The following is a 12,413-nucleotide window of genomic DNA, read 5'->3' on the forward strand; positions in this document are numbered from 1 at the left end:
AGAAAATCTTAAACTTGTGCTTAAAAGATGCATAAACACTAATCTTGTTCTTAATTGGGAGAAATGTCACTTTATGGTAAAACATGACATAGTGCTCGGTCACATTGTGTCCTCTCGAGGGCTCGAAGTTGACAAAGCAAAGATAGAATTAATAAGAAACTTACAATACCCAACTTAGGTGAGGGAAATTCGTTCTTTTCTTGGTCATGCAGGTTTTTACAGGCGGTTTATCAAGGATTTCTCCAAAATCTCAATGACGATGTGCAAATTATTGCAAAAAGAGGTTATTTTTGACTTCAACAAGGATTGCAAGGATGCCTTTGATAAATTGAAAGAATTGTTGACAATTACACCAATTATTAAGTCACCGGATTGGAGTTTGCCATTTGAATTAATGGGTGATGCAAGTGACTATGCAGTTGGAGCCGTTTTGGGTTAAAGAGTAGACAAGCTGTCTCATGTGATTTATTATGCATCTAGGACCCTAAACGATGCACAAATCAGCTATTCCACCACCGAGAAATAATTTTTGGCTATAGTGTTTGCACTAGAAAAATTTAGATCTTACTTGGTGGGTTCAAAAGTGGTTGTATATTCTGATGATTCAGCACTTAGGTACCTACTAAAGAAGAAAGAAGCTAAGCCAAGACTGATACGGTGGATTCTACTATTACAAGAATTTGATTATGAAATAAAGGATAAAAAAGGTGTTGAAAATACTGTTGCGGATCATCTTAGGATACTTGTTGTTTCCGAAGAATAACTTCCTTTACAAGATCGTTTTCCAGACGAACAACTTTTCTCAATTGAAAGATTCAACACCTTGCTACGCAGATATAGTGAACTACTTGGTTACAAGACAAGTACCTAGTACAGTGTCTAATTTTCAAAAGCTTAAGCTTAAGAAAATAACCAAGCAGTATGTGTGGGATGATCCCTACTTGTGGAAATACGGTTCTGATCAAATCATCTGCAGGTGCGTACCTAATTCTGAATTTCAATCTATTCTTAATTTTTGTCATACTTATGCATGTGGTGGTCACTTTGGTTCCAAACGTACCGCTTCCAAAGTACTTGAAAGTGGCTTTTATTGGCCTACCTTATTTGAGGATGCATATATTTTTTGCAAATCTTGCGATAGATGTCAACGAACTGGAAATCTAGGTGATTGAAATCAAATGCCACTCAATCCTATTCTCACTGTATAGATTTTTGATGTGTGGGGTATAGACTTTATGGTTCCTTTTGTCACGTCTTATGGAAAATTTTATATACTTCTTGTTGTGGATTATGTTTCGAAATGAGTGGAAGCTAAAGCCACCCCTACTAATGATTCTCAAGTTGTTTGTGAGTTTGTGAAGGAATATATTTTCTCTAGACATGGTATACCAAGAGTGGTTATCAGTGATGGAGGTTCGCATTTTCAGAAATCCTTCCATGCTCTACTCAAGAGTACAAAATAACGCACAAGGTTGGTACGCCGTATCACCCACAAACTAGTGGGAAAGCCGAAATCTTAAACCGTGAGATTAAATCCATTCTTGAGAAAACCGTAAACACTACACAGAAAGATTGGAGTTATAGGCTTAATGATGCATTATGGGCATATAGAACGGCGTACAAAACACCGATTGGTATGTCTCCATATCGGTTGGTTTATGGCAAAGCTTGTCATCTTCCGGTTGAACTTGAACACAAGGCATATTGGGCGATAAAGATGTGCAACATGGATTATGACAATGCGGGGAAACAAAGGAAGCTACAACTTAACGAGCTAGAGGAGATACGTAATGATGCATACGAAAGTTCTCGTATATACAAGGAAAAGACGAAGCTTTTCCATGAAAAAATGATTTCTCGAAAGAATTTTGTTGTGGGACAAAAAGTTCTTTTATTTAATTCTCGTCTTAAACTGTTTCCTGAGAAGCTAAGATCCAGATGGATTGGACCGTTTGTTGTTACTAATGTTTTCTCTTATGGTGCAGTTGAAATTTCTATTCTTAGAGATGGAACAAATTTAAAGGTGAATGGCCATAGATTGAAGCCATATTATGAAAGCATTTCTTATGTGAACATGGAAGAAATTGAGTTTCATGATCTACTTCCTCTGGAAAAGTAGTTTGGAGAAAGCCAAGTCGGGCTGGGGACATTAAACTAAGCGTTAAATGGGAGGAAACCCATCAGTTTTGTATCTCATAACTTGCATTCCCATCTTAGATTTTACAAGTCCTTTATCTATAATGAAAGTTTTGACGAATTCTCGTCAGAAAATTCTGACTGCGCACTTGTCACGAAAATAGCTCTCGAGACTTCATACGAAGTCCGATTTGAGTCGTTTACCCCAAATTTTAAATAGGACAGACTCACCTTTCTTTTACAAAAAGAAAATCTGAATTCGGAGTCTGTTAAGTTGGAGCGATAGGCCTGGACATTTGAGTTTTAGTATTTTTCCAGAACTTTTTCAGATTGCATGTCAGTCAGTCTGGAGGCCATAAAAGTCAGACCGTTTATCTAAACACTGTTCCCTTTTGACAATTTATATAAAAGATGTAGGCAAACAACTTTTGTTTAGGATGTTTTTCCTAGTTCCCTACCCATTGGTACAATTTTGAGTTTTTCAGGGCTGTTATGTCATAAATCAGAATTTTCGGTTTTCAACGTTGAGGACAATGTCGAGTTTAAGTGTGGGGGAGAATTTAGTATCTACTTTATGCATATACACATAAAAAAAATAATACTTTTTGATTTCTTGCATTCTTGAGACTTCATATTTTGGAGTTAATTATGAGCCATTTAGGATGACACTCTAAACCTCTTAAGGTTGAAACAGTTCTTACAGTTGTAGATTAAGTTCCATTTATTTCAATCCTTAAATATATACGTTCATAATTTAATGCGAAACTAAGCTATGGTAGTCGCTTGAAAGATTCATCCTCGCAATTAATCATTACTGAATCACTTTTTTTTTTGCCGTTATTCTAAAGTGATTTGGTGGGATCCTGATACTGCCGTGGATGTTGTAGCAAGGTAATCATTGGTTGAGTTTATAAAATACCCATAAGACAATTGTCTTACACTCATAAAGAGTGAGCCGAAAGAAAGAAAAAAAACATATATATAAGGCTCCTCTTCATTTATCGACACTTGGATAGCAATACCTGTAAAACGTTGTCCCTGTCTCCGTCGCCTAAGCAAGCGTGGAACGCAGAATCCAAGGCAACTATCACGTATTTGATGAAAAGGAACATGCTCTTAGAATATCTAATCATGTAGTCGATAAAAATAAAAACCATATCATCATTATATAGCAAGTCAAAAAGACTATTGATGAGGTTCTTGACGCTTAGATAGCAGTATGTGTGAAACGTTGTCCCTGTCTCCGTCGCCTAAGCAAGCGTGGAGTGCAGGATCCAAGGAAACTATCACATACTTGCTGAAAAGGAAACATGTGCTTAGAATATTGTAGGATCAGAATTTCGCGACAATGATACGCTCGCGAAATTCTTAACAACGCATTACAAAAAATGTCGCAGAGCACTTTGAGAAACGACACAATAGGTGATATTAGCTTAAACATAAGAAAAATGTAATAACTTTGCGAAGATTAGAAGATCTGCGAAATTAACATTTGTAAGCTTGCGATATCATAGCAAGCCAGATCCGAAATTAGGGGAAATGATAGTTGTACCTCACCACGTATGAGCTGTCATCCACTATGTAAATACCTATATAAAGAGAAAGGCAGGAGAGAAAAAAAGGAGGATAGACACTTTTGAGGGAGGACACATTGGTAGAGAGAGGGAGAGAGCAGAATTTGTATTATTATTATCTTCTTCTTCCTTCAAGAACCGAGAGCTCCAAATACTCATTAATGGAGACTCCATGTAATCAAGATGTAATTACAAATAATCATAGTAAACCCTAACCCCGTGGATGTAGATCAAATTGATCGAACCACGTAAATCTTGTGTCCTCTTACAATTTTAGCATTCTTTCATTTTTATGTTTAGATCTACAAATTATATAAGGGGTGTGTTGTAGGATTTCCTGCAACTACATAATGGCGCTAGAAACAGGGAACGAGTAAAGGATTTATCCTTCCTGTAACTTGTTGATTCAAGAAATTTTCATGAAGATTAGATATTGTTCATATTTTTCTAGATCTACAAAATTTAGGTTCAAAAATGGAAATTTTATGGAAGAACACTTTCAGGGAGTAAACATCATCAACAATTCAAAGACATGAAAAGAGTGAGAGAAAAAATTAGTTATTGCGGTGAAATTTAAGGAGAAAATGGAAGTTTCAGTGGAATATTTTCATGTTCAGGAGAAGAAGGCAAGTGTGAAAGAAGTTAAGGAAGGACGAAGAAAAGATAAGAGGCAGATGCTGCAATTTCTATCACAAACAGAAATTCGCACAGATGGTTTGAGCTGGAGAGAGTAAGCGATAGGTCACGGGTTCGAATTTCGCAGAGACACATATTTTTCATTTTCTTCTCATTTTCATGGGAGAATAAAAGAATAAGAGAAAAACATTGTTGGTTTATTTCGCAAAGAGATTCTTTAAAAGTTGGTCAAGAGAACAATATGTATGTTCGTGGTCGCAAGTTCGAACTTCCATGCGAGCATAGTTTTCTTCTTTTTACAGATAGCGAAAAAATGAATAATTTCGCAATATTGTTTCATTAGTTCGAAAACAAGAGGTAGCACAGTTGGTCAAGCTTCGCTAGAGTGAGTTGTAAGACTGGAGTTCGAATCCCTCATCAAGCTTAATTTTTCGCAGATTTTTGAAATCCTAAAGGTGAAGAAATGGAATAAAGTACAACATTGTGTGTTTCTTTCGCAAGCAACAAGTAGCGCAGATGGTCAGAGAAGGAGTATGCAAACTAGAGGACATGGGTTCGATTCTCCCTGCGACCAAATAATTTTTGCTTCGCAAATATTCATTTCGCAGAGTTGATATTTGATTACTTCGCACAGTCTTTGATTATTTCACAAGAGAGGGTTAGCACAGTTGGTCAGGAGGCATGAATGCAAGCAGCAGGTCGCGAGATCAATTCTTGCTTCTCGCATGTTTATTTTTATGCGAAATTTATACAGAATTGCCTCTTACACAGTTGGAATTTGATTACTTCGTAAGAACTTTGATTATTTCACAAAAGAGGCTTAGCACAGTTGGTATGGTGCGAGAAAATCTAAGAAGCAGATCAAGGGTTCAAGTCTCACTTCTCACACTTCTTTTTGCTGCGCGAAATTCATACATTTCTAGGCATTTATTCACTTCTTTGACAACAATAGCGACTCACATGAAAGATAAGTACCACCTCCTTGAACATTTTACTTTATACTAGGAACGAATATTTTTTTTTTTGATTTGGTTTACAAAAAGCGATTCAATCGCACGATTACAAAGATTTCAAGATTTCAAAGATTATAAAGATTACTAAGATTTCAAGATTACAAAGACTTCAAAATTACAAAGATTGCGAGATTTCAAAATTACAGAAAACTGAGAAAATTTAATTTATATGTTTCTCTAGAATATTTCTTTTGCAGAGAATAAAAAGATTTTTGATTTGATTTACAAAATGCGAAATCATCGCAGAATTACAAAGATTTCACAATTACAAAGATTCAGAAATATAATGTATTAGAATTTCTCTTGAATATTTACTTTCTTCAAATGATATGATATTATGAGAATGAAAGAATAAAAGAACAAAGAAACGCGAAAATTTCGCAAGAGACAATCTAAGATCCATAAAAATCTAAGATTAGAATGGGGTGAACCTTTATGGCGTACACCCTAGTTTGCGAATAAAATTTCGTAAGAGGCAAATGTAAGATCTAAAGTACGTCATAGGAGGGGGTACCTATAGCATGACTCAGGGAAAAGGTTACACCGCCCCTGGAACCTGAGTCATGGAGATTTGGGGTCAATAAAGCCCATCCGGGAGAGGCACCTTGGATTCTCAGCCTAAGCATATGACTTAGGTTGGGCGACTAAGGTAATAAGGACTCTCCCGAGGAGTGCAGAATCTGATCAAGGCGCCGAGGTACACGGTTGAGTCAAGAGTGCCAGGGGCGTTTGAAGCGTCCTTGCCATTCTTGACAAGTCTTGGCTTATACTACACTCGGCCCGAAGAAAACCCCACTTAGGGTACAGTCTCGTAACCATAAGCCCTATAGGTAAAAGGGATAAGAGGATGCGAAAACAACTGGTTGTTGTTAAGACCGGATAGGAGGAGCTAACCTTGTATGGTAGAAGTACGCCTCCTTTAAGGGGAAACCAGGGGGAGATAAGGGCGGCACCCTCCATTAGGGAGCTGATAAGTGTCTTAAGACGCAAATGTCATGAGGATTTTTACTCGCAAGGGTATTAAGGCTTGTCATATTTGTACAACAATCCTGAAAAGGCAATAATACTAGAGAAAAACATAAGACGAGATCAATGGGTCATTACATGAAAGTGTGAAGACGTCCTGCGATTTTGTCGCAAGACGGCAATGTCATGGGGCTTTATTTTCGCAAGAATATTTAGGCCTATCATATTGTCGCAAAAATCCTGAAGAGGCAATAATACAAAAGAAAAATTTAAGGCAAGATCAATGGGTTTTTGCATGAAATTGCAAAAACGTCCTGCGATTTTGTCGCAATGACAAGAGGTGGAAAAATAAGACCTTTAACTAGGAAGGCAAAATAAGACCACATAAAAAGATGAGTAAGCAAATAAGCTTGCGAAAATGATTATGTGTAAGCAAATAAGCTTGCGAATATGTATATGGAAATGAAACTGAGGCAGTGAAAATGCCGCAGACTTGATATTATGATCATACTGTTATGAGATACTAATAGTGCAGGAAAGAGGAAAGATGAAACACAAGTAAGAACTTGTGAGGAACAATAACTACACGAAGAGGAATGCATACGCTAAAGAAAAAGCCAGAGAAATGGAGAATGGAGGCAATTTAAAGCTACATCAATTTTAGCATGCAAAATGAGCTAAGTAACACAAACATTAGCTATACATTGCAATAAATAAGCATTCTCATCACACAAGCATCATACTCGCATCATAAAAGCATTGCATAAGCATTTCATGGCATAAACATCGCATACACATTTTATAACATAATCATCACATAAGCATTATATTCGCACAAGTACTTTACAAAACTGTACGGAATAATATTGCAGAACTTCGCAATAATATCGCAGAATTTAGCAGGATTATTCAGAATTTCGCAGAATTTTTCAGAATTTCGCAGGATTATTCAGAGTTTCGTAGGATTATTCAGAATTTCGCAGAATTATTCAGAATTTCGCAGAATTTTTCAGAATTTCGCAGGATCATTCAGAATTTCGCAGGATTATTCAGAATTTCGCAGAATGTGTCAGAATTTCGTAGGATTATTCAGAGTTTCGTAGGATTATTCAGAATGTGTCAGAATTTTGTAGAATGTGATTATTTCGCAGAATGTGATTATTCCGAACGATATGATCATTTCGCTCAATTATTTCGCACAATTATAAGCAACTTGAAGAGGTTTTACTATCGCATGAGCACAAAACATGAGACAGAGGAAAGATAAGAATGAGGAAACAATTCACACATTCAACATTTTCTCAAGGATTCTGCCCTCATAGATAAAGAACAGAGGCAACTATGGATTACCAAGAAAACAATTTATGTTAATTATCTCCTCGGAAAGAATCATTTCCAAAGAGGACGTTCACTAATGAACAACAAGAATCCTCACCAAAAAAGGAGTAATAATATCGCATGAATAGAGGCAATACTTATTATTCTCATTCAAGGACGGATACTTCTTATATTTCGAGGATTGAGTACTTATTATACTTCTTCAAGGATACTTCATACTTCTTATACTTCAAGGGTTGATATTTATTATTTACTTCGCAACGCTCCGGAACTTCACAAAAGAATAGAGGCAAGTACGTACTTTTCAAGTCCATTATTCTTTCGCTCGTTCCTTCATCAACAAAGATCAAAGACTACTCCAACAACACGTATCTCTATCCAACAACTACAACAACGGATTTTTTCCTGAAGAACGCTCTTCAAGCAATATTCAAGAAAAAAGAGGCAAGATGTAGGATCAGAATTTCGCGACAACGATACGCTCGCGAAATTCTTAACAACGCGTTACAAAAAATTTCGCAGAGCACTTTGAGAAACGACACAATAGGTGATATTAGCTTAAACATAAGAAAAATGTAATAACTTTGCGAAGATTAGAAGATCTGCGAAATTAACATTTGTAAGCTTGCAATATCATCGCAAGCTAGATCCGAAATTAGGGGAAATGATAGATGTACCCCACCACGTATGAGTTGTCATCCACTATGTAAATACCTATATAAAGAGAAAGGAAGGAGATAGAAAAGGGAGGATAGACACTTTTGAGGGAGGACACATTGGTAGAGAGAGGGAGAGAGCATAATTTGTATTATTATCTTCTTCTTCTTCCTTCAAGAACCGAGAGCTCCAAATACTCATTAATGGAGTCTCCATGTAATCAAGATGTAATTACAAATAATCATAGTAAACCCTAACCCCGTGGATGTAGATCAAATTGATCGAACCACGTAAATCTTGTGTCCTCTTACAATTTTAGCATTCTTTCATTTTTATGTTTAGATCTACAAATTATTATAAGGGGTGTGTTGTAAAATTTCCTGCAACTACAAATATCTAATCATGTGGTCAAGTTAAATGGGTGTTTCTCTCAACTATTGCGCTATAAATAGAATCCTTTGACGACATTCATACAAGTATTGTGGGTAAAATCTTTCACTTTAGTCAACATTTGCACACTTCACTATTCTATTTCCATTTTCTTATCTATCCATGTGATTTCAATATGCGAGTATTGTGACAAATGTTGCAACAAGTACGATGATTATCTTAGTAGAGTTTTGCAAATAGGTTGAATGTCACACGTAAGTAATTACTTATGTGTGATGATTGGAATGTATGTGGGATGTTTGCATCTAAAGAACATATGCAAGCTAATTATTTAGCTATTACTTTGTGTCTATCCTTAGTGGTTCTTCCAAGGCGAGATATTGGAGTAGGTTTTGTGGGTATACCTCTTGTAATCCCTCACGAGACTATAACTCGTCCACTAGGGACACCTAGAGGTTTAAAGGCCTATTATTCATGCTAAGAGTAACCGTATCCTCACGACATGGAGTTGTTGTATTTAGGATTAGTTTTATTTAGTTTTCTCGAGGACTAGCAAAATCTAAGTGTGGTAGAATTTGATAAGTGCATAATTCATATGATTTTAGTGTCCATTCCATACTTGTTTTACATATTATTCTTGCATATTTTCGTATTATTACTCTTGTTTTCTCTTGTTTGCCTCTATTAGGTGAATCATCCAAAAAGGAGCTACAAAGTGCTGAAAAAAGCTATAAAGAGAAGTATCCCAAGTATCCAAGTGCCAAAGTCCAAGAGAAGTGGAAGAAATGCGACGAAAAGGAGCAAAACGCTCAAAATCAAGAGAAGGGCCAAATACCAAACTTAACTCATTCAAATTAAGGATTTCTCATCATCATCTTGAAGAGAATTGAAAGATAAAAAGAATGCAAAAAGAATGAGGTCCGTCCGAGTTCGGATGAAGAAGTTATGGCCAAAGCAAGCTTTTATTGAATACCAAGACAGTGAAGTCCGCGAACTGGGTTCGCATACCGGGTTCGCAGACTTAATTCCGAAAATTTCTGCTGGAATTTGAAGTTTGCGGACTGGGATCGCGAACTTAGGTAGTAGGAAACATGTATTTACACTTTGGAAGGCCTAAGGGCACGTTTGGAGTCGTTAGGTCATATTTTTGGGTCGGATTCCTAAACCAAACTAAATACGTGAAGGTCAAGCAATGTAAACCTACAAAAAGGTATTAGGTTATGTGAAATGATATCATATCATTAGGTCCCGAAATTGTTAGGGTTTGGAGAGAAGAAACATCATATGGAGCGATTATCAATCGCAACGTTATCTCTTTACTTTTCTCATATGTATATCATGGATGTTTCTACATCCATGAGTAGCTAAAAACCTATTGATTGAGGATGAATTCTAAGTTGTAAACAAGATTTGAGTTATTATATTAATCTACTTTGAAGTTCTTCATATGATTATCGTTTGTTTATATTATAACGAATATTTATGATTGATTGATAGATTGTTTAGGTGGCCAACTAAACTGATTTGTTGATTCAATCTATTTCTATTATTGAGTTAGGAGATAAGTAATCGTCGAATAACCTTTACACAAGTAGAGAACACAAAACCTTGCAAAGGGATTCTGTGGAGCGATTGTGGGTATAAACAACACTAAAAAGTGGACCTTGAGCTAAGAGTCTAACTATTATGATCAACCTATAAATTCACAAAAGATACAACATTCGACCAAATTACAACTTGAGTGAGCTACTACTAGGTAGTTAGGCGAATATAATCTGGTATTGGAGAGCTTCCATACTCAGTGATAAAAGAAATTTAGGGAACAACACTGAGCTAGCTGTTATTCCACGGTTGGTGATAATCTATGATTAACGACGAGTAGGCAATTATAATAACTCATTGACAGTTTATTAACGAAGAAGGATTCCTCGATCATATCTCTCTCTATTGATTATAATACAATTTTATTTGCTTTGATTATTTATTTTGTTCACAATCTAAAACAAAATCCCCCTTTGTGACACTTTGACAACTAAAACTCACTGCTCTTCGTGGGAACGATCCTTACTTCCATTATATTACCAGTTAATTGTGTGGAATTAAGATTATTAATTTGTTGAGCCTACGACACGCATCACACATCCCTGTAACGACAATACACACGAAATAAAAAAAGAAATCAGATGTTTAAGTTATAAGTTCTAAGATAACTCATAATTAGCATGAACAAGTAAAAGATTTTGTAATCATATAGGCGAATGTTTACATCAACTAAACAGTCGTGGAAGTGCAGCCATTATATACGACACCCTAACGCAATAGGGTCTTTAGTCTACATTAATTAGACAACAAAAGGAAATTCAAGTAGCTTGCAGTTTATCTTACAGTTAGGTCATGCAATACAGGATCAGAAAACACAAAATTGGTTAAAAAGACCAAAATCAACAATTCCTGGGTGAAAAAGACATATAGATTTTGATATTGTTTAAATGGACAAAAATATAAAAAATAGTCAAGATGTAACCAGCTCATCCTACCCATTTTCAAATATTTTTTCTTATTTTTAATTTACATTAGGATGAATCCAGTTTCATCCTCGTTATTTTTTAAGTTTAAGCCATGATGAATCCAGTTTCATCCTTGCTATTTTTTTGTCCATTTCACTCATACTAATTTTTACTCGTCCATTTGAACCATGTTTTAAATTTTTTTGGACAAATGACCCATTTTCCGATCAGAAAAGTGGATAAGCTGTAATAATACATTTTTAGTTGTGAATAAAGATCCATCCAAATTCATCTCCAAACAGTTAGCAGAACCCCAATTTGTGGCATTAAAATAACAATTCAAATCCCGAATCTCCCTAAAACACATAAAAAAAGATGCAATTAAGAAAAATGAACATGTGTGCCTTATGTTCTCCCAAAAATGAACATGTGTGCCATAAAAACATTAATGTCCTTTTGAGGGATGAGCCTGGCGCTCGAGTCAACACAGGCATCATCCTAGATGTAACCGTGAGTGGGCAAACTTTATAGTTGCCTAGACTCTTTTTCTTATAAAAAAAAAGTGTGCCTTATTTTCATCTCCATTAATCTTATCAGTAGCAACAGTTTCGTCAAACACCTTTTATGTGTGACTGACAATGGAGAGCTAATTGTGCCATTGATTTGTATCATTCAATATCTCCCATCCCTGCAATCATTAAATTCACACACAACATTCAACAAACACCCGTTCTTCCTAACACATCAAGCATTCATTCAAAACAACAACTTCATCGTCTTGTTTTCTTGTTCAATTTTGTCCAACTCGAGCTCATATCCAGATGATACCACCTTTAATCCATCGTTTACTGAATGGCAGTAAAAATACATCTCTTCACCATCTTCTCGGCTTCAATGAACACCCCCATAGTTGTTCGGATTTATGAGATGGGTTTTGTTCGGAAGAGTGATTCTGCGTCCCGGAATCCTGATTCGTTATTCGTTGTTGTTGTTGGAGTTGCTGTTGAGGTACGAGGCATTCTCATTGTGTCGAAACTTTAAATTTGTGTTCTGAGTTCTGTCAGTTGAGGTATTTTTTGTAGATTGGATCTGGAAATGGAGGAGAAAGAGAGAAGAAGAAGAAAGAAGAAGAGTACAATAAACATATAAAATCTCACGATAAAACTTAATTTCAATAATTTTGGGTCCGAGAATAA

The sequence above is a fragment of the Papaver somniferum genome, unplaced genomic scaffold (assembly GCF_003573695.1).
Source record: "Papaver somniferum cultivar HN1 unplaced genomic scaffold, ASM357369v1 unplaced-scaffold_125, whole genome shotgun sequence".
NCBI classification, from domain to species: Eukaryota; Viridiplantae; Streptophyta; class Magnoliopsida; order Ranunculales; family Papaveraceae; genus Papaver; species Papaver somniferum.